This window comes from Lepidothrix coronata, unplaced genomic scaffold, assembly GCF_001604755.1.
Source record: "Lepidothrix coronata isolate B3197 unplaced genomic scaffold, Lepidothrix_coronata-1.0 Scaffold19, whole genome shotgun sequence".
NCBI lineage: Eukaryota > Metazoa > Chordata > Aves > Passeriformes > Pipridae > Lepidothrix > Lepidothrix coronata.
The window spans coordinates 1,301,148-1,307,084 of record NW_016690199.1 but is presented as its reverse complement, the minus strand read 5'-3'; positions in this window follow the sequence as shown (position 1 = coordinate 1,307,084).

Below are 5,937 nucleotides of genomic sequence, written 5' to 3'. Positions count from 1 at the left end.
TGCATGGTGTGTCTGAGGGAGAGGAGGTTAATTTGGCCACCAGTCACAAAACATCTCCTTGTGTTCCCCCACATTTCAATATTGTTTCTTGTAATAAACATTTCAGTGTGTCCCTCTCAGTCCTAGCCCTGATATCCCTGGCGTGCTTTTAACCTGAGACAGTCCCCCAAGAAGAGGCAACTACTCTGGGAGCTAAGGTAAGGGAAGGGAAGGGAAGGCTTTTAACCTGAGACAGTCCCCCAAGAAGAGGCAACTACTCTGGGAGCTAAGGTAAGGGAAGGAAATACAACTAAGTGGTAATGGCTTCAAACTGAAAGAAGGCAGATTGACATTAGATATTAGGAAGAAATTCTTGACTATGAGGGTGGTGAGGCACTGGCATAGGTTGCCCAGAGAAGCTGTGGATGCCCCACCCCTGAAAGTATTCAAGGCCAGGCTGGATGGGACTTTAAACAACCTAGTGTAGTAGAAGGTGTCCCTGACCAAGGCAGGGGGTTGCAACTTGATGGGTTTTAATGCCCCTTTCAACTCAAACCATTCTGTGATTCTGTAACACTGATAGTCACTTAGGCTCTAGGCAATTTCTCCACCTGTAGGGTGGAGACCAGATGTGTCTCCAGGAGGAGCCTGGCATTTGTGGATACCCAGTTCTGGGCTCACTTCCTCTGATGAACCCTGAGCCTGTAGTATCACAGACGCAAAGAAGAGGAGATGGCACAGGAATCCTCACAAATGTAACAACTTTAATGGTGGCATTTGCAGTGAGATGTGAGAGGATGGTAATTCCTGCTGTGTGTCTCCAATTCTAATGCTATTCCCAGGTCGAGACAAGAGAATGGTTTTTGCATTTTGCTTTGCTGAATAGGTCTGAGCTATTTATTATTACCATGATCTTAAAGGTCTTTTCCAGCCCTAATGGTTCTGTGATTCTATACTGAGGGATGTCTTTCTGAGGCACAAGATGCTCAGCCAGCTATGGAGGGCCCAGCACCCTCCTCTGGGGGATGTGTCTGCCAGCTGGGAGAGACAGGTACTGTTCAGCTGTGGGTGGCTGGCAGTGATCCTTGCTGAAAGGCAAAGGTACAGAGGTGGGTACAAGCACCAAGCAACCTCCTGACGCTCACAGAAGTGATTCTCACCTCTGAAGCTACTGACTGTGTTACTGCCACTAAGACCACAGGCAGCAGGAGTCTCTTGGCATCTTCTGCTGCGCAGAGCCAGGTGAATCACTGTGCACAACCTTCACTCAACAGAAAAAATGCTGTTGGTCAAAGAAATTTTGGTAAAAACCCCTTCACTTTAGGTATTTTTGTTTACTTGTTCTTGGGGCTTTTTTAAATGAAGGGCAATTCAAATCGACTACAGAAAACACACCCAGCTGAAGATGCTGTTAGTTTTCAGTTTGGAGGTTTCCTCAGAAATTACTGAAATGTGTTATGGAAAAGCTAAAAAACCCAAGTAGTTGTTTTTAACACCTGACCCACATTCAGCATTTCAGTTTCTAACAGGTAACACAGAAACCCTCTGTTATATGACTGCTGGTTGTTTAGTTTGGAGAACAGGATATCAGGGGGGACCTCGTAGTTCTCTACAACTGCCCGAAGCAAGGTTGTGGTGAGGTGGGGGCCAGTCTTTTCTCCCCAGCAACAAATTGCAGGACAAGAGGAAATGACCTCAAATTGCACCAGGGGAAGTTTAGATTGGATATGAAGAAAAATTTCTACACTGAAAGGGTGTCAAGTACTGACACAGGCTGCCCAGAGAAGTGGAGGTATTTAGAAGACACATAGATGTGGCACTTAGGGACATGGTTTAGTGGTGGGGTGGGCAGTACTGGGTTAATACCTGGACTCAATGATCTTAGAGGTCTTTTTCAGCCTTAGTGATTCTGTGATTGCCATGTGCAGTGACTGAGCCTCCAGGACAGGATATTGCAGATCTCTCTTGTTATATGGGCTGGCTTTGTAGGCACAGAAGCGTCATTTGTACCAGAATGTGGCTCCGTGTCTGTAAGGGAGGTGAGAAATTAATTCAGGTGAATCTGGAGCATTATCTCTGTGCCTGTATAAAATCTTAAATGTTCCGTGGGATGCTTTAGTCAGCAGTAGGAGATGAGGAATCCCTGTGTGCACTGGCAAGGGTTTAAGCTGTATATAACCAACAGGGGGCATTAGGTTTATGCTTATTAAATGTGTATTTCTATTCCTAGCAGAGAAAAATGTCTGAATAGTTTGATTGAAAACAGCAGGATGTGAATCTCGTACCCTAAAAAAGATGCAGAATTCTGTTTTTATTTTTTTTCCCCGAGAAGATGTAATAACTCTAAGTCTGCCTGGTTTTCTTTCGTTCTAGCTCACATCTATTTTGAGATGAAGATAAGTGAGATTGATGTAATTAACTCTCAGATGATTTTTTGCGTGTTTGTAGCTCAGAAAGCACTTGAAAAATATAAGGGTTTCTGGTGCAAATTAGTTTGTATTGATAATTTCCAGTTTTCTAACCAGAAATTAACGTAAGGCTGCAATTACCTCTTTCTGATGGAAATGAGATTCAGCAGTACAGTCAACTGTTGCCCTTCGTTATGGAGGAATCCTTACCCTGAGTTATTTGATTACTGAATGCAAAGGACTTCAGTGAGGAGCTACAGTGCAAGCACAAATTGTGGTCTCCGAAAATGAAAGTAATATTTATTACAGAGATAATTATTATGGCTACAAGCACTCATACTCCTGTCTGTGGCACTATTCATACACACATTCCTTTCATAGTTATATTTTGTATTCATAGCATTGACTGTAGAAGCAACTTCTTTCTCTTAACACATGAAGTTGGAAAACTGTAGCTTGCTCTGCACTCCTCTCACATCCAAGCAGCTGGAGAACTGTTTTAGGTGAAGTGATCTCTACAATCTATAGCTAACTGGAGCTGCATATGGAAATAGATTAAGAGAGTAGATGTTAAATAATTAGGCAATAGAGCTGAGGAGAACTGCTTTCATAAAGCAATGTCAAAACAAATTGTTGGCTAAAATGTACAGATGCTCTAATTTTCAAGTTGATTTAATTACCTGCCTTATGTTAAAATGGGTTTTACATAACCTAATAACTTTAATTTCTTCCAAAGTAAAGCCACAGTCATGATGTTGAAATAAAGTAAACAAATGAGCAACCTCCAGCAGTTGCAGGGGTTTTTCCTGGGATGCTGTGAGCAATTCTTGCCCCGCCCCCCCCAGTCAGAGAAGAGAAATTCTAGTGGATCAGTAGCACACAGTATCTCCCTTCCCCTGAGCCCTCTTCATATCCCAGTCATTAAAAAAACCCAACAGAACAAGAGGAGTTTGGTTCACTTTTATCCAGCCAGAATGAAGGCGAAGGAGTAACAACTGCAAACAGAGAGTCCTGTGGCAGGGTGCTGCAGAGAGAAGAGTTTACAAAGTAAAGCACAGTTTGCCTGAGAAAAATGGATATAATTTTATAATTTTGCAAACCAGCAGGTGACAAGGGAAGGTGTAGTTTTTGTCAGGTCTCTTGAGATGGTCCCTGAAGCAAGGTGGGTTGACACTTCCCAAGCATTTATTCAGATGGTAAATGCATTCAACCAGTGTCTTCCCCAGGGTGCCTAACCCCAAACAGCTGTTTTGGAAGTGGGAAATGCCTGGCGGTGGCACTTCCCAAATGCCTGGGTTGCTCTGTTGTAAAACTGACCATCAGAGCAGGGGCTGCACTGCTCTCCCACCTCCTGTGCTGTGGCAGGACACGGCTCCATTTGGGTTCCCCGTGTGTGAGTACGGGGCATTTCACAGCCTCGTTGGCTGGAGGAAATCCTGAGGATGGTACAAATGCTTGCGTGTCCCATTTGCTGCTGCCTGGTGTTCCTGACCTCTGCCTGTGCCCAGATGGTGTGTTGGGTGTTAACAGGCATCTCTGCATTATTAAACAGGTCGTGGGAGCCATCCCAGAGCACGGGCTCACAGACAGTTTCATTTAAGTGCCGTATCCACATGAGGTGGACAGCCCAGACTGCCTTCAATGCACACTAAGAAGCATCTTAGTTTTAATTGTTTCCATCAGCATGTAGGTTTGCCTGCATGAGTAAATGAAACCCTTAAAGACGTCAGAGTTTAAGTTACTAAAAGGTAATTGCTGCAGTAGCTTCCTCTTAAAATCTGCTCCTATTTCTGCATATATATGACTATCTTATTAATGTTAACAGTAATTTTTCCCCACTACAGTCTAAATGCTCAGAGGTGAACCTCCCACCCAAATCTTAAACACAGGAGCAGCTTCTAATTTGAAAAATAGTCATTATTTGGAGAGAGAGTTGGATCCAATTAATCAATAGAAAGAACACTCACATATCCATCTCTTTCCTCATCTCTCTTCCCCCTCCCTGACGTCTGTTTTTTTGATCTATGTACTGAACAACTTACCATCTGTAGAATAACTTTTCTTTTTGCCCTTTCAGGATACTTTTCCTGTAGATTGCACTGCACCTCTGCTGCAGCCTGGTACTTGCATCAATGAGTGGATGGTGCTAGAGTGCAACTTGTCTGTAAAATTTCAGAGCCTGAAAGCTTGTTGTGGGTGTACTGTAATGCCTTTTAAAGGTCTTAGTCAGGTTTTCCAAAGCATGGATCATGGAGACCTAATATGTGGGTCTTACTTGAGCCCAGGAGCCATATAACAAAATTAAATCCCACTTTGATGCTTGCAGACCTCTTCCAAAGATGGCCTTGGGTTGCTCTGGCCCAAGCTTAGGAGTAGTTTCCTGTTCTTATGTGTATGTGTTGGTCTTGATGCCTCGTTTTGTGGCAGCCCCAGAAGCAGTTGTGATTTCTGTGGTGCAGGTCTTTTGTTGCTCTTGTGCACTTTTCTAGAGCAGTAAGAAGGTCTTGAAGAATGGTTAGAGCATGATGGTGTTTGCAGCTGCAGTTTCAGCCCCTGAGTGGTGACAGCTCTGGTCTCCTGTGTCTTGGGATGTGTGTCCTGGGCCAGGAGGGACCCTGTGGTTCCTCCAGCTTCGTTGGCTTGACTCTGAGGGACACCACATCTTAAGACTTCTTCCACAGTCCGAAGGTGCTGCAGGCAGTACAAGGTCTGTAGGCTTCAGATTGGTCACCCACTATAAGCAGAAAGTGTGTTTCTTACATTTTTTTACCTGGCATGTTTGTAAACTAAAGTAAAGGAGCCAGATCACCTAGAAAACTTTTTGGAAGTTGCTTGGTCAATGTCCTGCCACATCCTTCCTTCTCACGAAGCAGAATTTAATGTCCTTCAAAGCTTAACTCAGTCTGAACCGCATTTTAAACAGGATCTCATCTGTTGAACCACCTTGTGCTAGTGAAAAGTTGTGTTACTCTGTATATCCAATAGAACAGCAAATTAGGGACACCTTTTCCATGCTAATCAATTAGTCATGTAAGATGTTACTGCTTTCCAAAGAAGTGCTGGAGTAGCAGCTGTGTTACTTGTTATGAAAGGTCTGTGTGTCAGCAGATTCTGCCTCCATGTTATGTTTTCTGCAGAGCCAGCAGCAAATCCTAATAAAACTTAATGCAAGAAAACATTGCCAGTGAGGTGATAGGTTGAGATTAACTGCACCAAAAAGAGACAATTCCACGCTAAGTTTTTTTAACTTCTCTGAAGAGTTGCTATTATAAACATACCAATTTAAGAGCTTCTTTTGGCTCCTGTGAAAATCAATATGAAAACTCACACAGAATTAATCAAAAGAAGAAAAAGCTTCCAGCCAGCCACCACTCACCCTAAAACTGGACAGCTAAACTGGGCATAGGCCACCTTCCCACGGGGCTCAGTGGAAATCTGCACTGGGGAAGAGTATTTAGCTGAATTAGATGTTTACTGGGGAATCTATGTTGTTATACTGTACAACTTTTGCCTTAATGGTTAGGAAAAAGAACTTATAACTAATATTTTT